At 37.0% G+C, this 27,245-nt stretch overlaps 1 protein-coding gene and 1 long non-coding RNA gene across 2 annotated transcripts in view; one reads left to right on the top strand and one right to left on the bottom strand.

The window, feature by feature from the left end:
• LOC127409587 (kelch-like protein 29) overlaps positions 1 to 27,245 on the bottom strand; it is a 337,458-nt gene that overhangs the window by 252,238 nt on the left and 57,975 nt on the right. The window lies entirely within an intron of this gene.
• LOC127409593 (uncharacterized) lies at positions 21,659 to 24,561 on the top strand. Its single transcript, XR_007892014.1, has 3 exons — positions 21,659 to 21,923; positions 22,463 to 22,574; positions 24,439 to 24,561. It is a non-coding gene; the product is annotated as an uncharacterized LOC127409593 (long non-coding RNA).

Below are 27,245 nucleotides of genomic sequence, written 5' to 3' on the forward strand. Positions count from 1 at the left end.
ATAAATATGATATTATATTGCATTTATAATTTTTTGTTGCATGTTTATTGTTTAATTGCATAATTTTTACTATTTAGACTGATTTGTTGAACACGTGCTAAAACCGGTGCTGTCTCTTTAAGAAAACTGGCATTTCTCAAAAGAGTGTCTTTAGATGAGCGCTTTTTAAATGATAAATGGGGTGTGTGCATCTCGTTTTTAGACACGTAGAAAGAGTCAAACCAAACTTTTATCTCAACACGCAAGGATCTCACAGCTGAATACTCCACCACTATACTACACAATTACTGGTGAGTGAAATGTATACATTTACCAGCCAGTTGCCAAATATATACAATTTAGTAACATAGCGTGAAATTTGGTTGCAAATACGAGTGATTTCCTCTCATTGTAGTGGAGGGATGCTTCATTGAGTAAAAAATTTATCTTGGGATTTAAAAATCGCTATCGAGATCATTCAAATGAAGACTACGATGCATTGGAAAATTTCTATTTTTACCCACCCCTAATGGAAAATATATCCATACTGAGTTGGGGTTAAATATGAGCTAGACATCGACAGGTTTCGTGAGAATCACCCTACATTTTTACATTAAAATCTATATAAATGTACATAAGGTGGTGCATTAAGAACTAACATGAACCATAGTATTTTGATAAATTAAATTTAACCAAGATCATTAGATGCCATAAATCATTGTTCATTTTTAGTTAATGATACCTAATGCATTAACTAATGTTAACAAATACAACCTGAGGCAACTATAACTGTGCTTTAAATTTTTTTTTACTTGACTTATTGTAAAGTGTAGCCTAGAAAACATTAAAGTTAAAAAGAAATACTAGCATCTTGTCATAGGTGCAACCCTGTGAGCAGACTTGGCCGTCACTCTCTGCTGATGTCCTGACGTTTGATAGTTCACTTATTGCGATTATATCCTCCACAGGACATGTGAGAATTCCAGGCGCCTCTTAATGCACTGCGTGTCGAAAGCCTTTCAGGCTGGCGGGTGACTCTGCTCTAACCGATGCTATAAACAGCTACCTCACCATGAGTGTTTTAAAGTAAAGACAGGTCCCAGCAGTGGTGAGGCTTTCTGTGGCGTCATGAAAAAATTATGTGGCCTGCACGGTTCAGCGCCTGCGTGGCGCTGCAGTCACGGGTCATACAGAGTGCATCGCACATGCACGTTACTGGACCAGTTCACACGCCAGAGCACGTCACAACACACATGCTATTTAACCTGCTCTAGAACCATCCCGCAGGACCGTGGTCACATAACGGTCATGAAACAGTCATTGAAGAGAGTCAAAGGCATGAGGCAACAGTGGTTGTTTCCAACATAAAGCTGTGATCAATAATCAACACTTTACAGCATGGCAATCTCAAGAAATGTACTTGAACATTAAAGCTGCAGTGTGTCATTTTTTTTTTCTATGTTAAAATTTAAAAACATGTAAACATTATACATGTTAATATAAATTTAGTGGGATAAAATTGCTTACCTTATTTGTGTGCAAATATATCCAGTACTACTGTATATTTATATTTACTGCCTTACTGTAACTGCTAAAATATTATTATTATTATTATTATTTTTATTAACTATGGACGAGCTAAAATTAATTTATTGTGGTATCAGCATTATGCCACAAATGCTGTCGAACAACTTGTAATGAACCCGGAATATTCCGGAATATTTTATTGCTCAAAGTTTAGTTTTTTCATTTTGATTTTTTTTTTTTTTTAACAGTTGTTTTTAAAGGTTTGCAGTTCTTTTTGTTCATTGGATGACTTGACAACCAATAAGCCAGAACCATTACCATTTTTAATGAGAATGACCCAACTAAGATTACTTGTTTATTGGCCTAATTTTCAGCAAGTCCATAACCACGAGTATACCACCTACAGTATGCATTTGTCTCCAGTCCCTAATAAACGTGGCCTTTACGCAGATTTACGATTGCTGGGGTTGAATTACAGGACAGTTGCAGGAAAAATGTCCTCTATCAAGGACAGCCCTTTTATTAAAGCTTCAAAATGGACTCAACCACTTCTTGAGTGTATAAATACACTGTTTGGTTCAAAGCCTGACAAATATTTGACCTTTGATTTATTAATACCTTATGGGGTTTTTATATGGTACATGGTGAAACAGTAAATGCAAAATGTGTTGACATGAAAGCCAGTCAAATTGGATGCTGAAGACACATTTTAAGACATCTTTCTATTTTAAGGGGCACATGTAAATAAGTTGTGAATGTAACACAGAGTGGATGAATACTGTGCTATTCTCTTTGAACTGTACTGTGTTTGTTTCTAAGGGCAGTGAACTTAATAACTAAGAAACTTCCTAATGTCCTTCTGAAGGTAATGTTGTTTTATGTGGATCTTGAGTATAACTTTGATCTATTGTGATAGAGCAGTGGATCTCGACCTACTTTATTCCCTTAAATTTCCCTTCATTCTCGCGCCTTGGTTCTCACTGATTCTCGTAAAGCTGCGAGTTTAAGAGCTCGAGATTTAAGAGCTTTGTGCTCATGTTGCTCTGTCCATTGAGCCGTATCCATCTACAGAGCCATACAGGTGCATTAGCTGAGGTTGTGCCTCCGCCTGTGTATTTGACGAGAACCAGATACTTCAGATGCGTCGCTAGACTTCAAAATCAGATGGACCACGGTACAAATGCGTACAAACCCCTATAATTGAGAACCAACTGATATACCCCAAGTCTAGATAAACGTTTTAATGCAAAGAGGAACATGACGATAGAGTTGAATATTATGAGTGATAAAAGCGCCCCGTTTGTAACCTAATGCCCCTCCCCCCCTACTAATTTACATTAAATATCACATGGCTTGTGTTGGTTCCATGGTTTTATTCTGCTTCTGCCAAGCTACTTCGTATAGAATGCATATAGGATGGACATTTTTTTTAGCCATTTAAGACATTTCGAGACAGAAGTGGTAGATTTCCTATTGTATCAGTTCTAAAAATCTATTGAAAACACATCTCTCTGAAAACTTTGTCAACTGATAATTACAATTTCTTAAAAAAAAATATTTGTAGTGCACTGAGTAAATATTGTGTACGAGTTATTTTAAGTTTTGGTGAATCATGTATACTGTATATATAGTATAATGTATATACTCTGTATATCTATAATGTAAATGTGTACAGTATATAATATTGCATATATATATATATATTAAATTTTTTATAAAAATCTTAACTGAATTAATTACACATGCAGATAAATTAACTGAATCAATCGCATAAATATATACAGTTAAAGTCAGAAGTTTACATACACTTAGGTTGAAGTCATTAAAACTCATTTTTAACCACTCCACAGAATTAATATTAGCAAACTATAGTTTTGGCAAGTCATTTAGGACATCTACTTTGTGCATGACACAATCAATTTTTCCAAAATTGTTTACAGACAGATTGTTCAACTTTTAATTGACTATATCACAATTCTAGTCCAATTCTTAGTGGATACACTACGTTAACTGTGCCTTTAAGCAGCTTGGAAAATGCCAGAAAATGATGTCAAGCCTTTAGACAATTAGCTTCTGATAGGGGGTGAACTGAACTGGAGTTGTATCTGTGGATGTGCAAAAAAAAGTGCAAATCAATCCCAGAACAACAGCAAAGGACCTTGTGAAGATGCTGGAGGAAACAGGCAGACAAGTATCTATATCCACAGTAAAGCCAGTCCTATATCAACATAACCATGATGCCGCATCCAAGCCACTAGGTGTCAGTGTAAGTCCAAGATAACACAAAGACAAAAAAGCTACTGAGTGCACTTGTAAGAATACACTTGACATAGGTAGATTTTTACCCATTACCCTAATTTCGCATTGCATGTAAACATCTTTACCGGTGTTCTTAATGGCTTATTCAATGTACGCAAGTGTTGTGTGCATGCCTCTTCATGGTTTGACGTCAAAAGCAAAAGAATAACTCGATTATTTCAAGTCTCAAGTAAATGCAGTTTTCTTGCTTTGTCAGATTTTTTAAATAAGCTGATTTTTGGGTGCTATCAGCGTATTAGTGTGCATGTAAACGGGCTCAATGAAGTATGCTAGCACTTGAAATGTCATAGAATAATGGGTTGAGTTTAGAACTGCATTCGACCCATACTACTCTTATTACTTCTGCCATATCTATCAATGAGTTAATTTCAAACTCAGCCAATACCTACGGTTTCATTTAGTACTGCAATTTAAAAAAATAGTAGGTAGAATACAGTGTATGCCAGTATTACACTGTATGTCAAATATGGTCTCACTTACCTGAAACTCTCTTTGGGGCTGTCCCTGTCAGGCCTGTCTGAAAATCTGCACAGATCATCATGCAGCTTATTAAAGTGGAAAATGAACTAATTAAATACAATATCAGCACGAATGAGAGATGAATACAAAAGTGCTAGAGTGGAGAGTTTTTCAATGTCCTTCAACCTACAGAAAGGAAAGCCTTATAAAACAACAGCTCACTGTATTGCAGAGAACAACACTGCATTATCACATGTGAAGTGCTGCCATGAGTACAGCCTCTTTCACCTCACAGAAAGAGAAAGAGTGAGAGAGGGTGTTATAGTAATGGAGCTAGCCTTTTGCTGGCCTTTTATAGCATCACACACAAATATAAACTACAGTAACCCATTTTACTTCCATAATGTGTTGCCTGATCTCATGAAAATTATGTGACGGTTGCAATATTTTTTCAGAATGATATTACATGGTTCATCGCATGTAGTTTTAAATAAACAAAACCTATTTCCTTAACCTTAAACCTAAACCTAACCTATAGTGTCATAAAAGCAAATGTGTGCACTCCAAATGAATGTAACAGGCTAACAACACGGAGATTGATATAAAATACACCTTTAATATGATTGTACAATGTGATTGTAGCTCAGCTGTGTCCATCAAGCATGTACACACCAGCTTAAGACCATAACTGGCCTCGGCGTTCTGCACATGTTGATGAACTCCTTTATTTTCTTTTTAACCACAATAAAGCATTAGTTACGCGACAGTTATGGGGCTTCATTTCAAATCGTATGGATAGGCTATATACACTGATCAGCCACAACATTAAAACCACCTGCCTAATACTGTGTAGGTCCCCCCCCCCCGTGCTGCCAAAACAGCGCCAACCCGCATCTCTGAATAGTATTCTGAGATGATATTCTTCTCACCACAATTGTACAGAGCGGTTATCTGAGTTACTGTAGACTCTGTCAGTTCTAACCAGTCTGGCCATTGTATGTTTATTTAGCTATTTATTGTATTTTTATTCTTTATTTTAATGGTGGGCAATTGACTTATACTAAACATACAGTACTGATGTTTATTATGCTATTTATTGTATTTTTATTTATTCTTTATTTTCTCAGTGTTCATTTCTAGAATTTGTTGACTATGTATTATAATAATAATGTCAAATATTCTTTGATAAAAATATTTGTTTAAAAAAGCAGCCTCCTGAGTACCTTTGCATAGTCATATCGGTGCAAAATCCACATAGAAAAGGTCTGTTTTCATTCCAGCTCAAAAATTAACTATATTCCACCATATCGGTAAAATCGGTATTGGTCTAAAAATCCCATATCGGTCGGGCTCTAATGATTATACATACAAATTGTTTGATATTCGACGAGTAGTCCTACTTTCTAAATAAATTTGATAATTTCTAGATATTGATTTCTAGATTTTTGAAGAAGTATTTTGCAGTTTTCTTATTTTTTTTCTATTATTTCTGAACATCTGGGTTTATTTGATTTTAATTTATTTTACACTGTTGACAACTTCCTGAGTGGTGCATTTTTTGTGCATTTGTCTTGCACACCTATATGAAAAGAACTTTGATTTCTCTAACCAGTTGCCTTGCATTCTAATAAAGAACATGTAATTATCTCATGTTAAAGTACATTTAAAAGTTGAAAAAATAAATTGTGAATTGTCCATAAGTTTGCAAAAATTAGAGAGTTTTTTTTTTTTTTTTTTTTTTTTTTGCCATATCGCCCAGCCCTAAAGCACCCACGTCATTTTGTGGTGCTTCTATGACACCTTCGATTCATGTGTCGACTCACATGCTCTTCAGGACTTGTACTCCGGTCCACTGCATCTCAAGTGCAATGCACAATTTGATATAACTTGAACAATCTTATTAATGTAAAGTACACTACCGGTCAAAAGTTTAGGGTCACTTACTCATTCTTTGTTATTATTATTTTTCACATTTAAGGATAATAGTAAAGACATCAAAACTATGGAAGAACAGAGATGGAACTATAGGAATTGTGTTGTGACTAAAAAAATAAAAAAATAAAACTGTGTTATATTTCAGCATCTTCAATGTAGCCAGCCTTTGCCTATAATTTGCAGAAATGTACTCTTGATATTTTCTCAACCATCTTCTTGAGGTATCACCTTGGGATGCTTTTTAAACAATATTGGAGTTCCCATCAATACTGGGCACTTATTAGCTGCTTTTCTTTATTATTTGGTCCAAGTCATCTATTTCAAAAACTTTTTTTTTGTAAATAAAAGTTTAGTTTTGTAATGAAATAAATTAATATGTTGGCACAATTATATTTTTGTCTACAAAACTAATTTCAAACATTTAAGCATACGCCTTCAAATCAAAAGGTTTTTAAGATCATGAGAACATTTCAGTCAAGTGACCCCAAACTTTTGAACGGCCGTGTAAATGTATCACCTTGCAAGTTATGCACTAGTGTAGAAATGTCATATTAGCATTAGCATTGCATGAAGTACATGGTGAAAAGTATGTTTTAATGAACAAATAATCTGTCCTTTTACATGTGAATAGGTGAAAGTGAATAAAAGTCATTGTTGTTGTAGCGCCTCTTGTGTTTCATTTACTAGGAAACGAGACACGTAAAAATAGTTTTGCAAAAATGTAGGTATAGCAACATGATTCTATGAGACCAGGTTGACAATTAGACATATTTCTGAGTGCAACAGGATATTCCAGGAGAAAAAAAAAAAATCTTGGACAGGACAGAACTGAGCCAGAATAGCAACATTTTAGAAAGGCTACATTATATACACAAATAGCCTAAACAATGCCTAAATAACTACAGTATTTGCCTTTTGTTTAGTTTAATATCAATATTCTGCGCTGCCTTTTTTTCCCTGAAAAGGACAGTTGTTTCAGAGGCAAGTTATTACATTTCGGGAAAGATTACAAGTCTCAACAGCAAGATGAGCCGCACTCCTTTTTCTCAGTTTCTTATATTTTATTCATATCTCACAGTACAGGAGAACACAGAGGTTTCGGCATCACAACCTTCTTCAGTATGTATTTTTGTTATACAACTGTACAGAGTTTTATTTAAAAATTAAGTCTGATGGTTTCCCTGGTGTGCGCATCAACTTCTAATTACAGGTAATTGGAACACTCAACAAACATGATTCTCTCCTTAATTACTTAACAAGCTCGTTAATTAGACCGGACATCTTAGTGCATGTGTTAAGTGATCCAATATGTTAAGCAACTAGTGCCTTTCATAGGTCCATATCACCATCTAGAATCACACAAAGAGTTCACCAGATTGGACTGAGTACATATTAATACAATCATGTAAGATGCAAACATACAATTCACCCCATCACAGTATATGAGCCACTAAAATCATGAATACATCAACACATATTTGATGAGAATAAATGGCGATCTGACACATTAAGCAAAAAATGCCGTTCATAAATCAATCTCACCACCTATGGTCAAGTGAAAAAATTTATCAATTGCAAAGTGAAATACAAAATAACAATACAATAATGATTTCTATTCTACAGAGTATTGGTGAGAGACTATTTAGGGATGCTTAGAATAACAGGAGAGATCAAAATCCTCATTAAGACCCAATGGACATCAAACAATACATCCAATAAGCTTTCCGTTGTAGAAGTTTTTTCTCCACATTCCCACCTCTTCTGAAACTATGAACCTTTTCGATTTCTACACAGGTTAACTGTTTTATTTCATGATTACAATCATGAAAATGTGTAGAGATTGGCGAGGTAACATCATGTCTTCTAATAGCTGATTTATGTTTACTTATACGTTAATTTTTTTTCTCCCCAATTTGGAATGCCCAATTCCCAATGCGCTCTAAGTCCTTGTGGTAGCATAGTGACTCGCCTCAATCCGGGTGGCGGAGGATGAATCTCAGTTGCCTCCGCATCTGAGACCATCAATCTGCGCATTTTATCACGTGGCTTGTTCCGCACATTGCGGAGAATAGCGTGAAGCCTCCACACACGCTATGTCTACGCGGCATCCACATACAACTCACCATGCACCCCACCGAGAGTGAACCAAGGAGGTTACCCCATGTGACTCTACCCTCCCTAGCAACCGGGCCAATTTGGTTGCTTAGGAGACCTGGCTGGAGTCACTCTTATACATATTTTTAAAGATCTTGATAACTTTCCAACATAGATTAATGGACGGCCATTTTAACATATAGATCACATGTGATGTAGAAAATGTGATCAGTTAGTTAATATATACGATTTTTCCCATATATAGTTCTGTGAATGTTACAAGACAAACATTTTTTCCATTTAGAATTCATTTTTTATTTGATTCATAACTGATTAATTGTGTGTAACAACATTCAGAATGTAGTAAGAAAGTAAAAGAGTTCATTTTGTTTTTGAAATTCTTTTGCAATAAAAACGCTATTGTACAACACATTGCATCACCATTTGCTACAGTACCTGCCAAAACAGGACACATGATTAAATTCAACTTTTCACTTTTTGCTTCCTGAGTCCAGCCATAATGAATAGGCAAACAATGGGGGGAATAATTACAGAAGAATGTCTTACTGAATGGAAATTATAAAGATCATCCGGGATAAAACACTCATTACTGCCTAATCGCACCCTGGCAAACAAAACCACCCTGTGAAACAATATTTCCATTCAGAGCTCACAGATGTGCTCACCCCAGAGTATTCTAATGTAGCGCGTGTCACAATCGTCATGGCAAAACATGGCAGTATTGCTACGGTAACAGGCATGTGAGATTACAGCGGAGACTATTAACACATGACATAGTCATAAAAGTTTTTACGTAACTGAGTTCCATGCCAAAATGTAACACATAGGGCAGGGCCATTTAACTTCTTTAACAAGTGGGCCCAATGGACAAATTCTTTGGGACATGTGGGCCAAATCATATTTTGTCAATGAAAAGCTTCTATCTGCAGATAACAGTATATATAAATCTGTTTTTTTTTCCCCCATGAAAAATATTTCCACCTTGCACACACACACACACAAAAAACAGGAATCATAAAATCAACTGTGCTTTTAAAATTGATCAAAAAAAAAAAAAAAAAAAAAAGAGTAAATCTGACTGATGGCAAGTACTGATGCAAGAGCACTGCATAGACACAACCTAGTGCCTCTTCACAAAATATTAACCGTTACAATACGTTACAAAATTTTTTTTTTTTTTTTTTTTTTTACCGTAAGGAATGCAGCCTAAGAGAAGTTAAGGACAACCTCACGAGGGCCACTGAAAATTTCAACTGGGCTGGATTTGCCTGCGTGCCGTCAGTTGAAAAGGACTGACTTTTACGAGCAATTGTAATAGTGATGCTTCCCTTAGCATGCATAAGGGTGATCATTATGTTTGTGTATCAAATAAATTGGACTGGATCAGTGGGGAAAATAAATACAGCTTGTCCATTATTATCACATTTAATGTGCTAAATGATAAGTGGTTGCTCTCTCTCCCAGAGAACTGGATAGTGTCCTGCCTTCAATACCCCACAAACCAACAAACAAATCACTGATTTTATTACCAAATAAATACAATGGGTCATTAAGGCAAGCGAATAAATATTAGAGCATAAACTCAGAGCTGGAATAATTAGCCAATCAGATAGCTTTAATTGTGATGTCCTGGCCCCTAGAGAGCACAACAGTGCCTGCCCACTTTTTTAACAGTCTTGGTTCCGGAAGTAAATTGTTTCAATAGGGATTTCATAAAATCCTTCATAAACTCTGAAGCCATGAACTGAACAAACCAACTCTAAAAGGCCCCAAGTGGGTTATAGTGATATCGTGTAGATATAGGGGCAATAGTTATAGGGCGACATTTGTCAACTAATGCAAATAATTTTAAGACAGCAAGATGCTTTTTTTTGAGTAACAAACGCTTACTCAAAATAACTTCTTCGGAAAAGGGTGCACGATGCCCTGTTAATTTCAAACATATTTGGCATTTCTAACATCTCAAGTATTCTATAAACAAATTAATTTACATTGTGATTGGATCAGTCAATGTGAGCCCACTTTGAACATTTAACAGAACAAATCTATTGCCCCACAAAAAACAATGTGTTTTACAAAGATGTAAAGATCTCATGGATCAGGAATATTTTGCCGTGCATAGTAACAAAAACTTCCCAAACATTTTTCTAAACATCTGTTTGTCACTATTTAGTTTTGGGAAAAAATAAAATCAAAAGGAGCCTTTTACCCCATGGGGCCTTTAGAGTAGGTAGATCGACTCGATTGCATCATTCACAGTGCTTCATGGAAGTGGGAAAGCTCTTTTGGCGCCCTTTGTTTGCAGCAATTCACTGACTGGGGGATCTTTCTCTGCAGCATCATGGGAAGTGTAGTTCTCAAGGAATTCTGCTATCAAACATGATTTTACAATTTTTTAATTGAAATAACACAGCCTGGTGGCTTCAACCTCAGAAATCACAGAAGGTTTGTCTTTAAAGGTTTTTCTTTAAAAATGAATTTTCGTATGGATTAATGAATGGGACTTTTACTTCTGGAACCAGGCTCTTGCGCTCTATAGCATTTTTTTTTTTTTTTTTTAAGTCTGCACTGCAGCAACAGCGCTTCAGTCCAAAAACTTTACAGATCTGCAATGTCATTCCTCAATTCTCTCTGACTCTCTCTGTTCATCTTGATTATTGACTGGCTTTCACGGTCTCTTTCACTCCCATCTTCAGCTCCCTTCGCCATGGCCTGGCCATTCTGCAGTCATGTGGTCTTTTTAAATTACTCTAAAACTGCTTTTTGCCTTTTGGAAATGAAAGGATGGATGTCTGATTTCAAAGATTAATCTTTTCTTCTCTAAGCTATATGTCTGCTGCATGTGCCCGGATATTATGTGTCTGTAAATTGGCCACTTCACGTAAGCATGAATGGAGATGGTTTGGTTACAGAATGCGTGGCTTTGTTTGGTTTGCTAGAATAGTGTAAAAAATCTAGGACAGTTAGGCTACGTGATTTCAGCGTGTGAATTATGGAGAAGGTATGGAGCAGTTTGACCCATTAAGGGGCCGTTCAGATTGAAAATGTAGAAGAGAACAGAAAGCAGGCGTCTTGAGACACGTTTTTGAAAGGTTGAAGTTCTTTTTACATGGCACCTAAAAAATGTGGCACTCTTGAGCAAGACACAAAAAAAAAATCAAAAAACAGCGAGACGTGAAACAATGGTCAAAGACATCAATCTAGCTCGTATTTCAATAGAAAAAATATATATATTAATAAACAGAGCAGGAAGACGCAAATACGCATTCAATGTAAACTGTTCCTAATTAGGGTTGAAACGCCCTTACTAAAAGTCTTTTGTACATTGAATACAATTTTAATTAAAGGGGTCATGTCATGAGGAATAAAACTGTCCTTGATATTTTTACATACAAGAGGTTTTTCTACTAAATTTCAGAACTCAAAACGTAATCCCCAATGCAATAAGCTGCAAAAACACCATGTTCTCTACTTCCGCGACTACCCTATACATCACTAGGGGTACATTAATGCATGAACGCCTCTTAGGAATGGGTGATATGACATCACAATATGAGTAATGTTATATCACTATACCGACATATATCACGATAGAGTAAAAGTTTTCTGGAAAATCAATAACAATTTATTTATTTATTAAATAACCATATTGTAATGCCTATTTTTGGAATTCCAGTCAGTGAATTAAATACTTTATAAATTAAAACTACTTCCTCTTTATTTGGAACAAGACAAACAATGTCAAAGTAAATAAATAAAAATCAACTTGTGGGGGCCTGGGTAGCTCAGTGGTAAAAGACGCTGGCTACCACCCCTGGAGTTCGCTAGTTCGCTAATCCCAGGGCATGCTGAGTGACTCCAGCTAGGTCTCCTTAGCAACCAAATTGGCCCGGTTACTAGGGAGGGTAAAGTCACATGGGGTAACCTCCTCGTGGTTGCTATAATGAGGTTTGCTCTCGGTGGTGCGCATGGTGAGTTGAGCGCGGATGCCGCGGTGGATGGCGTGAAGCCTAAACATGCGCTGTCTCCGTGGCAACGCTCTACAAGCCACGTGATAAGATGCGCGGGTTGGCGGTCTCAGACGTGGAGGTAGCTGGGATTCGTCCTCCGCCACCCGGACTGAGGCGAATCACTACGCGACCACAAGGACTTAAAAGTGCATAGGGAATTGGGCATTCCAAATTGGGTGAAAAAGGGGAAAAATAAAAAAAATAAAAATAAAAAATAAACTTGTTTTCAAAAATCAATCTTACCAAAATGCTAAATATAACCGTATGCCACATTTCAGATGAAAATATTGTTGACCAATATTATTATTATAAACTTTGCTCAAGAAACTTAAGATCTTCTCAAAGTAATGCAACAAAGAAAACAAAACGCAAGTAAAAAAATATCTAACAAAAATAAACACTTCTTGAAGAAAATAAGTATCAAATAAATATCACTTCTTGCTAAATCAATAAATAAATGACCGAATTAATGCGGAGTTCATCTTTTGGCTTTCATTATATTATTTTGCGTGCTTCATTTTGTGGTGGTAAAACAGATTGGTTGTATTATGAGTGATTATTGTCACATTACAGATGTTGCACCTGTTTTAATAACAGGCTCCTCTTTATTTTCTTGACCTGTTTGGGAGTCGTCCCATTTTGTGGAGATTTCATTCTCCATTTGGGGTTTTCCTGAGTCAAAAATTATTGAGTAGCAAAAGTGACCTCTGAGCTCTCCTGTCTTTGGAGCACAAATATCAGAAAGCCTGCTCGACTCGTGCACACGTCGAAGCTCCAGAGATAGTACATGCCACAGTCATTAAATTTGCTTGAACGGCTGCAGAAAAATATTCAGTGCCGGAAAAACTATGTCCATGTTTCTTCAATTCCCTCAGTCTCACATGAAGTGATTGATAAGCCCACCTTACACACATGGATATTTACATTTTAAGAAATACACAATATAGCAAAATCTCTGTCAATTTACACTTTATATCGTCGCCAAGACATATATCGTCATATCGCCCAGCCCTACAGCGATGAAACATCAACACCTACTTAAAATCATTGCAGCCTGGCCCCGCCCACTGGTGCTCAGTTCGTACTCGGAGGCCGAGAGAGCAAGACATAGGCCTACTGTGGCCTCACTATTCCTGAACACCAAAGGGGACCCATCTGGACTATATTGGATTATTTTTGTATACAGTATATTCATGAACTAGACAGGCATCTTTGACCACTTGATACATATCTCGAGCCGCTTTTAAAAGACGAGGTGTCAAATTACAACTCTGAAGAGGAGAAGCAATTCGGTTTCATTCAGCTGCTGTGCCTCTTGTTGTTTTGAGAACAAACACGCCATGGACGCGTTCTTTCACCCAGCTGCACTATTTTAAATTGTTGGTGTATGAAACATGCACTAGATGAAAGTCTTTGACCACTTTGATGCATTTCAGGCTTTTGCTTTGGACTATGTGTATGCATCAAGTGGATGTGTCTTGATCGTATTTCAGCGTGGATTTTATGTTTGTTCGGCTCATGTCAGCATGGATTGCTTGTGAAGCAGTTGCAAAGCAACTATTATTGAAGGATTGGGCAGTTAAAAACACTTGGACCTGATGCAAAACAGTAAGTAAACCATTTCTTTCATGAATATTTCAAATGTCATGACTGTTTGATCGTTTATGGTGCTGAGTGTTAACAGTCGTGCTTGAGATGAACAGTTTAATATTTTGGACACATTGTGTTGGATGTGCGTTATGTGTAACCCCTGAAATGTAGTTTCATAATATTGTGGGGTTATTCATTCTCTTCCGACTGAGTTTCAAATATGGCTGATTTCAAGGGGCTGCACGCTGTTAGCCAATCATAACGGTGGCCATTTATGTTGAAGTTTTAAAGAGGCGCTTAGGCCAAAATCGAGCGTTTTAGAAAGAGGCCTAGTGACAGGGTGGAAAATGATCATATATTACTAAATTATGACTGTTTTGGTGCAAAAAAAACCCTTAACATTATAAGTGGACCTCAGGAAAGATAATACAACTATAAAAAAAATAAATAAATTCACGACCCCTTTCTGCAACAAGGTACAAGAGGCCATGCTTCCTGGTGACAAATAGGCACTCGCAAACAGAAGTCAAGTTCACCTAAGGAGGTAACCATTGCAACCGTTCTACTACATTGGAATCAATATCGGGGGAGCACAGCATAAGTACTATTATTATTATTATTATCACTTTGATAGCTGTACTGAATCTGTACTGACTTGTTCAAAAAGCCTTTAAGGGCGTCCAAAGACTATCTGGGCTGTGCGCCCCAAAAATGACCTCTAGAAATGTATTCTCGAAATAGAAAAGTTGAACTGCCTGAAAGTCATTGCGTAATTCGCACACTGCGTGTTCAACAAGTGCACTTTATTTGTTGAGTGGGTGGTACACGGGTCATCAGCTGTGTTTGAATTAGATGTAGAAACATGTAGGCAGAGATACAGTTGAACTGGAGGAGGAGGGGTCAAAGTTTCAGCTGAGAGAAAAGTGGCAAGGAGAGACGGAGAGAAAGGTTAACACAGAGTGAGAAATCACATATATTCTTGTCTTAATTAGAGATGGGACAATTTGAAGATGTGATTACTTCGGATGATAAATGAGACACTTAAAAAGTAGGTAAAAACGCATCCAATTCTAAATTTTAAAACAGCATCCCTTTACAAAAAATTCTAATGGTATTAAGCATGGTTTTTGGGCATGGCAGCACCATGTTTTTTTTTTTTTTGCCAAGCCACAAGCTATTTACAGTATTTACAAAACTAGGTAACAACATCGAAGCTATTTAAGGATAAAAATGTTTATCAGATAAAATTGTTTATAAATAAAATTGGTAGAACTTTACAATAAGGTTGTATTTGTTAATGTTAGTCAACTAAATTAGTTAACATGAACTAACAGTGAACAATAGTACTTTGATAAATTAACATTAAGATTAATAAATGCTGTAAAAATATTTTTTAGTTTATGCTACCTAATGCATTTACTATTGTTAACATTTATAGTGAAGTGTAACCATAAAATTTTAAATCCATTCAAATGTAGATATAGGAGCTTTAAATATAGTTATGTTTATAATATTATCTTAAATGTAGTTATATATTTAAAAGTTTTTTTTATTGCTTTTGTGCCACATAAATACTGTTCAGATTCAGAACAGTATTGTGTGGCACAAAAACAAAGTATATTTCAATTAGGATGACACAATTAAACTGAGCATATAAATTTATACTAAATACAACAAATATTATATATATATATATACACACACACACACACACACACACACACACACACACACACACACACACACACACACACACACACAGACAGACAGACACACGAGTCCAAAACCTAGTAATAAAGAGCAGCAATAAAATATTTCACTTAAAAAAAAAATAAAAAAAAATAAAAATAAAAAAAGAAGCAGGGAATCTTTTATTTTAAATAGCTAATTTACATAAATTGATTTACTAAAATGTATTGACTTTCCTGAATCAGTGAATCATTTTTAAACCATTTCATTACATGAACTGTCCAAACAAACCAATTCACTTAAATGATTTGGACTTTCCAATGCTACTAAAGAGGATGGTAAGCACATTTGCATATTCCCTCATTCCCTCTGTATTGTTGCGTATGACAAAAGTAGGTTTTTTACTGGAAAAACAAATATATTGTGAAAATAGTGGAGCTACTTTCACGCTACTGAGAAATGTAGTTAGAAGAATCGCTACTTTTACTACCCAACACTGGTATTACCATGTGATAAGTGGTATGTGTAAATCTTCCTCTAATACTCCAGTGTAAATAACCAAGAGTAGATTTCATACAGAAAGCATATCTGAAAGCTAGATGGTTAATCTCTTCCCACATCGACACTGTGCTGATGAAAGATTTGAAGCATATTGATTTCCGACAGTTTATCTGAAGCAAGGCTCCATGAGAAGCTGCAGTGTAATACATTCAAACATAGCTGGATTACTCCTGCAAAAGCTCCATGCTTACAGAGGGAAATATCGACTAAAACGATAAAGACATCCACTAGATATTCTATTCAACTCAATCACACGTCAAGTTTGAGGCAGTCGAACAGGCCCCAAAGTCCTACACGCTTTGCTATGTGAATCGTCTTCATTCACAGACGTAATCATTGTGAAAATGTTTTTTTGACAGCCTCAGTCACCATTTACTTCACAGCATGACCACACAGAAACTTGAAATGTTGCTCGCACATGGCCATACATTCCATACGACTTCCAGCTTCAGCTACTGGGGGGCAGCGGTTCAGATTTCAAACTTTCGAACTACTGTCGCCGAATTCAATATGCGATCAGTCTGCACTTTCATTGCATGGAGAAATATTGCAATGAAAGTGAAGATCAACTTAATATTGTATTTTTACTAAATTAAAAAAAAAAAATATTCACAAAACTTAGTTTTTGATGAAACAATATTTAGCGGACCCTTGTCCAATGTCCCTATTGATGAAAACCTGCATTAGGTAAACAGTGATCCACTGACTAGTCAACTCCTTTTCCGGATGTCTAGTCAACTAATGAAAACGAGTAGTTAAACAAACCATAGCAGCTTAACATCCCCAGCGTTGGTGCTCTCGATCGGGCCAGTCAGAAGCCAAAGGGGAAATTGACGTTCAATCGGTCTCCGTGTCCCTTCTCGCTCTCGCCATGAAAGGTTAAAAAGGGCCAAGACAAGTTAATAAAAAAATGAGAAGACTGATAAGATTAAAAGATAAGAAGAGAGTAGAGCCGAAGCATCGCCCGAAGCAAGTTAGCCCCAAAGACCTACATCAAGAAGACTCAATCTTTGAGGGGAAAATTGGAGCCGGACTAAGCCGAGCCCGGGGAAGCCCTTTACCTTTCCAAACTGAGAGTCATGAATTAATTCAAAGACAACAGCATGTAGCAGCTTCACTTCATTTAGACCTCAGATGAAAAAGGATATATTCGGATGAGCGGCAACCTCAGTCTTGTTTTCCCCAGGCGGATGATTACGGTTTGATGGAACGCCAGCCACTAAAACAATGACAGGGCCGAGGCTCTTCTCGTGTTGTGTACTAACTGTATCAGATTAAATTACCCAAGCACCATATGGGCAATGTGTGCATTTAGTAGGCGCTATGAGCACGAATGAGAGATTATGAGAGTTACTACTTCCCAGCATTTCAATATGTTTATGACAGGAATTAGTAACTCTGCTGATTCCACATTAATCGAGAGATACACTGTTTGTCAGCTTGGGTTGAGGTATTAAGCTGTTTATTTTGTACAAAATGTAGTAGTTTGTTAAACATGAAGTGTGTAATTTCTGCACCACTATTGGCACCAAATGGAATTGCAAAAATAATGATTGTTTCCAAGCAGATTTCCCAAACACTCAACAGATTGTCCTGCCCAAAACTCACGCTATTGGTTGAGCAATTTTTGTTCCCATAACAATTTTCTCTCCAACTGAATAAATATCAAGCCCTCATGTGTTTCAGTGGAATAGGTAAAGTGCTGCTCAGTGCCTAATATATTCTCTCCGTGATCAATAGTTATGTCCCCTGAAGGATGTAAGATCTTGCATACTCGAATGTCACAACACACACTCGCTTCACACACGTTACGGGGGGAAGTTATCATGATATGAAGGTACGACAGGTTTCAATGATCCAGTCTTGCTCAGATCTTGTCGCACATCTGTCCTGATGTCGCCTCATGGATATAATCACCTTGCAGAGCGATTAGCAGTTGAACTCTGCTCTTAGGCTCTGTCACCTCATAATGAAGTTGTGTGTCAGGGAAGGCCTGATAGAAAGATATGTTCCTTCAAGGTACTGTGCCTGCAGCTAAAAATACAAACACTGTAATGATCGAAGTGAGGCATATCCAGCTAACAATTTATGGTTCCAAGAATGTTCCAAAAACATTTGTCTTTGGTTCCCAGAACGGACATTCTAATGTTCTCTTTTGGTTAGCCAGGAGAGTTTTTTTTACAGAAATAAAGTGTCCCCTTTAGATTCAGAGAATGTCCCCCCCTAATGTTCTTGTAACAGTCTTCTAATGTTCCCCTAACCTCTATATTCCGATACCCATTGACAAAATTAGCTTAATTGTTTGCTTGGGTTTCTGTAGTATTGTTTCAATTTCACGTGTCAATGAAGATGTCAGAACATGACACGATTGACCACATAGAAGGCCTAGTCAATCGTGAACAAAGACTTGTATATTGAACAGTCTGACATAAATTAAAATAAACTGATGTCACACAGTCTGTCTTTGCTGTAACCCAAGATGGTCTCACAAGCAATTGCAGAGTGTACACCCAGCTAACAACATATCATTTTAAAACATCTGCCATTACTCTTAAGGAAAATATTCAGCACCTCATTCAGCCCACGCAACACTTCCTGTGTGGTGTAGAGTTAAAAATCAGCCATAAAGATGATAGGAACCATTATCTGAGCAGACTTAATTCTCGCCGCCAACAACCACCGACAGAAAGCTGTGTTATCTGAGAGCAGTATTGATTAAACGGAGTCTTAGATGATTGAATTGTGTGCCGGGAATGTTAAAGTACAGGGATGATTTGCAAAATGACTCGACCAGGGATGACAACCACAAGGAATTTAATGAATTTGGTTCTGATTCCACTTCTGGTTAACTTAGTACTTTTAAGGAAACACCAAATAATTGACCTTAACTATATTGTATTATATTATATTATTTATTTATATAGCTAGATACTGCTAAGAAGATATTGTAGATAGCTAGCTAAGTAGAAACTGTAGATAGCTAGCTAGCTAGCTACAGTGTCTAGCTAGATATATACTTTAGATAAGTAGCAAGCTAGATATCTAGCTGCATAAATACTGTGATACTGTAGTGTAGGTAGGTACTGTAGCTAGATAGGCTAGTAGGTGCACAGTAGCTAGCTAGATACTGTAGCTACTCCGCAAACACAAAACGTTTTTATGACTTTTCACAATGTTGCATTTTGGTTGCAGTACAACATTTTTAAAAACAACACCTAAGTAACATAATCAACATAAAAATTTTCAAAATGTTGTGAAAGTGCAACCTGGTACGCTTTAAGTAATCAAAATCTGTTTTAGTACGAAAATCAAACCAGACCAAACTGCACATTTTATTTAGGTGATGAAATAACATAATTTGTACATTTGAATAAGACGTTTAAAATATGTCATGAAAATACAAAAATACAACCAGGCAAAATTACAACGATTGTGTTACATTTTTGTCTGTGTTTTATTTTACTTGTGGAATATTCATATAATTTTACCTTGTGAATGGAAGAAAAATGTTTAATAGCCACATGAGATTTGCATTTCTCCTTAATATCGTTAACTGGCCAGAGGAGCATGCACAAGACATATCCATCTGCAGGGCTGTACGTTAGCTTCAGGACAGTTCTGGAGTGGTGTCAGTGCAGTGAAATTCTGGTCTGACATACTTGAATTCATTTCGTGTTGCAGGTATGCGAATCCCGATTTTGTCTTTAAATTTAAATTTTCTGAAAATGAAAAAGAAACTGTGCCTTTTTATTATAAATCAAATTTTTGTTAGCTAAATATCATAGGCCAGGGCTAGTCAACTGGGGTCCCATGGGCCAAATCCATGGGCCAATCATCTTTATCGGGCCCTTTGTCTGATTTAGATAAAAATGCGTCGCAGTCTGAAACACCAGAGTGCACTCTGTGCAAAACTTGCATGCAAAAAGCATTTAGCAGTCGTTAGTTGTATGGACCGGATATTGCATTTAAGCTTTTCTGTCCATAGTTCAGTTACACTGCAAAACACGAACCAGAACCGTTTAGGTCAGCATTTGATGGCGTCATATTCAATCAAAATGCTTTTTATGTAAACTGTTTAGCTGGAGTGGAATGCTGTCAAATCTACAGACGTAAAAAATGATCACCACATTTAATGTGGCAGAAGTGGTGACAGCTCATATGCACATCTTAGTCAGCAAAAGATAAATCGATGATGAAAACTGAACCTTCATAGAAAATGTACAGAAAAGTGTACTTTTATTCACTATTCTTAAACTGTTAAACGGGCATGTCTCATCTGTTCAGTGTCTGTAGAGCACGTTAAAAGTGATAACATGAAGCGCTACTGAACTTGCATACAGTACATGTATATATCCTGACTATGTACAGACTTGTGTCAGTATTCTCAATCACGAACATGATCAAATCAGTGTATTCTCCATTTTAACAATGATTATTTGTACAAACATCTGGCTCCTGCATTGGCTCCTTTGTGCAAATGAGAGAGCCATATGTCACCACATCCATCATGATCTGTACCTCTGCATAAAATTGAATGGCATCTACGTAACTCTTTTTTATTTTTTTCCATGTCTCAACCTTGGGATTCATATCCTGAAGTTACCAGAGCCAGTCAGATCAAGCTCTGTTCCTGCTTGGTGTCGGACTCCACTGCTGTGTCGCTGAAAGACGACGACAAACTACAGCCGGTTCCAGCCAGACATCAGTTCAGTCTTTTGACTTCAGAGGATGAAATGATGCCAACTCCAACTGTAAAACATGGGATACTTCATATGCCACTGCCTGAACTATGGACTTAGGATGGACCCCACTGAACCTCACCAAAATGACCTGCAGGTTGAACTGCAATGCACCTCATTGATCTCTGCCTGCATCACCTGTCTATTGATAGACTACACTCTTGAAATGGAATACACAGACTACTATTTAATTGCCAACAAAAGCCTTCATCAGCCAACTAACAAAGGGCAATGCATCAATGTGAACTTCTGCAGTTAATCCAGGATGGACTTCAAAGACATTAGTCATTAATCTTAAAGTAAAAAAATATATATTTTCTTTAAAAAAAAAACAATGGACCTTAACGCTTACTTAATTTACAAATTAAAACCATGACTTGCACTGCACACAAATAACTAATATTGGCATTATATTCATCTTGTTTAGCCAGAGGTTAACTGGCCCCCACAGTGAGTCTGGTTTCTCCAAAGGTTATTTTTCTCCATTAACCAACATCTTATGGAGCTTCGTGTTCCTTGCCACAGTCGCCTTCAGCTTGCTCACAGGGGTTCTAAATACAATTATTATATAATTATTTAATTTCTATACACAATTTACAATCCTGTGTAATCAAACTACACAATGATCACTCTAAGACTTTATAGATAACACAGTTTCATTTTTTGTTAATGCATGATTTCCTGTAAAGCTGCTTTGAAACGATGTGTGTTGTGAAAAGCGCTATACTAAAAAAAAACAAAAAATGACTTGACACAGTTGATGTACAGTAGGTTTACGGACAAAGGTGTTTACACATTAACTGCTTAGATATGTTTTATGTTAAGGTTGTTGACACTTATGTTGGTTGTCGTGCTTTATTGAATCGAACATTTTTGGGGGGATATTGTGTTAGTTTACCATTTAGTTAAATCTTTCCCACCTAGAGAATCGGAGTACTGCGCATACGCCACTTTTTTATCTGTAACGGTGGATTGCAAATGGACGGACACTGAGGCAAAGGTAGGCAATTTTAATAATTTTTTTTTGTCATATTAATTTGTTTTTTGTCAATCTAATGTTAAATGTCACTTTAAAGTTATGTTAGAGTAATGTGTTAATGTTTATTTTATTTTTTTTTTAAATTTAAGTTCTGTTGGTTAGTTTCCATAAGGGGGCCTGAGGTCAAATCTGAGTTAAAATGATATAGTTTTCTTTTAGTTGTTTTAAATAACCCACTTCAAAATGATCAACTTCACAATAATCATTTACATATTTTCTAAACTTTAACTGTAGTAAAATGTCTGTTAATTTTGATTGCCATTTGCACATGATCCATGACACTCATGCGAGTCTGTTGAAGATTGCTGCACCACAGAGAGATGAATAGACTTTAAAACTGTCATTACACTCTCAAAGACTGTTGAAATTTCAATCCTTTAAATTTTTCAGCACTAGTGTTAACCACAGAGGCCAAAATGTGCATATTGTAAATGTTTGAGCATCAGGTTAAATTTATAATAATCATTAATGATGTTTGAATTTTCTTGGGTATATTTCAGGAATGCTCTAAGCCCCCAGTTCGTGAGGACTTAGAAAACACAAGAGATGCTGTGTCCACCTGGACAGAAGCCTATTCCAGTTCCACCTACACCACACCAGACTTCTCTGCCTGTAAATGAATGGCTGTCTACTAACATATTATGTTCTCCTCAGACTTAGATGTACAGTTTGCATGCCCCTTTCAGAATCGACACAAATATAAGAGATAAAACAATCACACTTTTTTTAGTACTGCCCTTCAGAAGCTACAAAACATATATTCACATATAAACCACAAGACAAAATAATAACAATTTCTTCAAATCTTCCTGTTCAACACGTGTATGAATCCCTCAATTGTCCAAAGTGTCAATAGTTGGATGTCAGCATCATAAAGGAACTGTTGGGAACAACCCAAATGTGCAGAAGATGATGGGAAACCAAAGACTGTGCAGTACGTGCAGGATTTTTCTTAAGAACAGTGGGCTGCTTCACTACTCAGGACAAAGCAGGAACTCATGCACAACTCTCACAAAAGACACAAACAGTCAATGATCATCAAGGAAGCAAAATACTAAACTAAGAATCAAGGGGACGTTAACTTTTGAACAGCATCATTTGTGCAAATTCAGTTATTATTTTGTTTTGTGGAATATCCATTGTGTCAGATAGCTTCAGCGGGGAGTACTAAATACTGTAAATAACAAAATGCATTTTTTTATGAGCTCTCTTTTTATTTTAAATGATAAACATCTTCAAGGTGGATGCAAACCTATGCACTCAACTGTATGTAAATATTACTCAGGGACATAAACACCTCAATACTGCAAGAGTAAGAAATTTACCTTTTTTAAGAAATAAATATATTAATTGCAGTTAAATGAAAACAATATATCCACAATTTTTACATTTAAAGCGCAGCATTTCCTATAAAGTGCTTACATGTCAAGTATGTAACTTTGAGATTGGTTAAGCTTGTCTATAGTTTGCCTGCTATTATAGGGAAGACCAGAGTTAGTTGTCACAATTTTTACTCTAGTGAATATTTCCTCAAGTCAATTTCTGTACAGCTATATACCGTAATGTTACATCATGGCGCAGCGGATGGTCGCCTTGGTATGGAGCTCTTCAGTTCTTTTGCTGTTTTTGTTTATTTGTCCTGTGTTTAGTAATTTATTTTAGATCAGTTTTACCAGAGACGAGCTGCTGAATATTCGGCAGCACACGCCAGACAATCTTTTATTGGTTTTTGATTATTCTGAGGTTTTGCTGGATATTTTAGTTGGAGGAGCAGCGGTGCTGTACAAGCAAGTTAAATGACGCAAGTGTGGGTATCGAGCCGGTGCGCTGGTCAAGCTCCAACAGCGTGGCTTTCGAACCGCGTTGCCAAGCATCCATCAAGCGAATCTCTGCTCTCTTCCTAACAAAACGGACGAATTACTTCTCCTCACCCACAAAAATAAGGACTTTGCATATTCTGCTGCATTGTGCGTCACAGAAACCTGGCTGAGTGAAACCATTCCGGACAGAACATTACATCTACCGAGCTTCCAGCTGTTCAGAGCGGACTGCACTGGGGAGTAAATGAGGAAATGAGAGGCGGTGCAACATTTGTACAGATGTAACAACGCTGAAGAAGATGTGCTGTCCTAATTTAGAGGCGCTCTTCATAAACTGCAAGCCTTTCTACTCGAGTTTTCCTTGTGTATTCTTGTGTTATAAAATTCCTCCAAAAGCGAGTGTGAGCGCAGCACTGCAACAGCTGGCTGATCAGATCAGATTATTATAATAAACTTATTATTATTCTTGTCGATTTTAACAAGGTAAATCTCACATGTGAACTGCCCAAATACAGACAGCACATTACATGCCCCACCAGAGACATAACTATACTGGATCATTGCTACATAACAATAAATGATGAATATTGCTCTGTCCCTCAAGCAGATTTGGGACTCTCTGATCACTGTCTGGTTCATCTTTTTCCGATCTACAGGCAGAAACTAAAATCAGCTAAACCTGTAGTAAGAACTATAAAGAGATGGACCAATGAAGCGGAGCTGGAACTACAAGCCTGCTTTCACTGCACTGATTGGAGTATTTTTGAAGCTGCAGCCACAGACCTGGACAAGCTCACAGATACTGTGACATCATATATCAGTTTCTGTGAGGATATGTGCACTCCTACTAGGACCCTAACCCTGCATCAGTGTGTAGAGGCCTGAAAGAATTTACCAACTACAAGACATCATCCCCCAACACTGTAGGGAATCAACAATTGGCTGATGACCTAAATGTGTTTTACTGTAGATTTGAAAAGCCCAGTCTCACACCCCACACCTGCTCTGAACTTCACAGCACACAAACATTTACACCTCCTGCAACCCCCCTCCTCACCTCTCCTGCTACTCTACCTGCACTTAAGATCTGTGAAGAGGATGTGTGCTGGGTATTGGGGAAAGAGAAGACAAGAAAAGCACAGGGCCCAGATGGTGTTTCACCCACTTGTCTAAAATCCTGTGCTGACCAGCTGGCCCCCATCTTCACACAGATCTTCAACAGATCACTGGAGCAGTGTAAAATTCCCTACTGCTTCAAATGCTCCACAATCATCCCTGTCCCAAAGAAACCCAAGACCAAAGGACTTAATGACTACAGACCCATCGCTCTGACGTCTGTGGTCATGAAATCATTTGAGAGACTGGTGATAGCCCACCTGAAAGACATCACTGAACCCTTTCTGGATCCCCTCCAGTTTGCCTATCGAGCAAAAAGGTCTGTGGATGATGCAGTCAACATGGGACTGCACTACATCCATCAACATCTAGACAGACCAGGGACTTATGCAAGGATACTATTTGTTGACTTCAGTTCGGCCTTTAACACCATCAACCCGCTCTCCTATAGACTAAATAAACCCAGCTCTCTGTTCTGCCTCTATCTGTCAGTGGATCACCAGCTTTCTGACAGACAGGCAGCAGCTAGTGAGAATGTGGAAATTCACCTCCAGCACATGTACAATCAGCACTGGTTCCCCCCAGGGATGTGTACTCTCCCCACTACTCTTCTCCCTGTACACAAATGACTGCACTGCCAAGGACCCTTCTGTTAAGCTCCTTAAGTTTGCAGACGACACTAATGTCATCGGCCTCATACAGGATGACAATGAGTCTGCATACAGAAGGGAATTTGAATAGCTGGTTGTCTGGTGCAGTCAAAACAACCTAGAGCTGAACATGCTTAAAACAGTGGAGATGACAATGGACTTTAGGAGGAACACCCCAACAATACACCTGCTCACCATTCTGAACAGCACTGTGGCTGAACTCATTCAGGTTGCTGGGCACTACCATCTCACAGGACCTGAAGTGGGAGACCCACATAGACTCAATTTTGAAAAAGGCCCAGCAGAGGTTGTACTTTCTTCGCTAGCTGAGGAAGTTCAACCTGCCACAGGCGCTGCTGGTACAGTTCTACTCAGCAGTCACTGAGTCTGTCCTTTGCACTTCTATAACTGTCTGGTTTGGTTCAGCTACCAAGTCAGACATCAGAAGACTTCAAAGGATAGTTCGGACTGCTGAGAGGATTATTGGCACTCCCCTACACACCCTGCTTGAACTGTACACATCAAGAGTGATGAAAAGGGCTGGTAAAATCACTCTTGACTCCATTCACCCAGCACCTTTCCTTTACATTCTTTAACATATCCTACCTCCTCTGCAATACATTACATAACCTGCACATAACTGTATATAAAATAGTCGAACAACATTATTGCTCTATTGCATATTTAAATTTTTTTCATCTGTTATACCTTATTTTTTATTTTTATGCCACTATATGTATATATGTTTAAATGTATATGTCTGTATGTATGTATATACGGTCAGGGTTGGGAGGGTTACTTTTCAAGTATATTCCACTACAGATTACAGAATACATGCTGTGAAATGTAATTTGTAACATATTCCATTAGATTACTCAAGGTCAGCAACATATTCTAAATACTTTGGATTACTACTTCAGCACTGGTAGATTTTTTCACTTGTTTTGACTATAAAAACTCTGTCAGTACAGTAAAACAAAATACACATATTAAAATACATTCTCTGAAAAACCTAAATATCTTATGCAGTGTTGTTTCTAAAACAAGATAAATCAAACTGGTCTTGTTTTAAGGATTTTTAGATATTTTTACAGGAAAACAAAACAAAAATTATCATCAAGAATACGATTTTTGCCCTAATATCAAAGGTCTTACTAGAAAAAAAGAAATTATGATCCAATGTGAATTGTCTTGATAAATAAATATGATCGTGCCTGGTAACATGTGCATTGGCTAGAAATAGCTAGAAATAGCATTTTAGCTTAGCATAATGCTGACAATTTACACAAGGTTTATTTCTATTTTTCTGCTCCAAACTCACTCCAAACGTACTTCTCTGTCTGCTCGTATGAATGTAACACATCATAAGAAAGTGTTTCACCGCTGTTCAAATGCACTTTGGATCGCATCATTTATATGTATAAATGTTTTCCATCTGAAAGGACTAAATATTGAATAAAACAAATGACAATAAAATGCAAAGTAATCTCTTCAGTAATCAAAATACTTTTTAAAATGTAACTGTATTCTAATTACAAATTATTTAAATTGTAACTGTAGTGGAATACAGTTACTTTTATTTTGCATTTTAAATACGTAATCCCATTACATGTATTCAATTACTCCCCAACCCTGTATACGGTTGCATTTGCACTGGAAGCTTCTGTCACCATGACAAATTCCTTATGTGTGTAAGC

Source organism: Myxocyprinus asiaticus, chromosome 19 (assembly GCF_019703515.2).
Source record: "Myxocyprinus asiaticus isolate MX2 ecotype Aquarium Trade chromosome 19, UBuf_Myxa_2, whole genome shotgun sequence".
Taxonomy (NCBI): Eukaryota; Metazoa; Chordata; class Actinopteri; order Cypriniformes; family Catostomidae; genus Myxocyprinus; species Myxocyprinus asiaticus.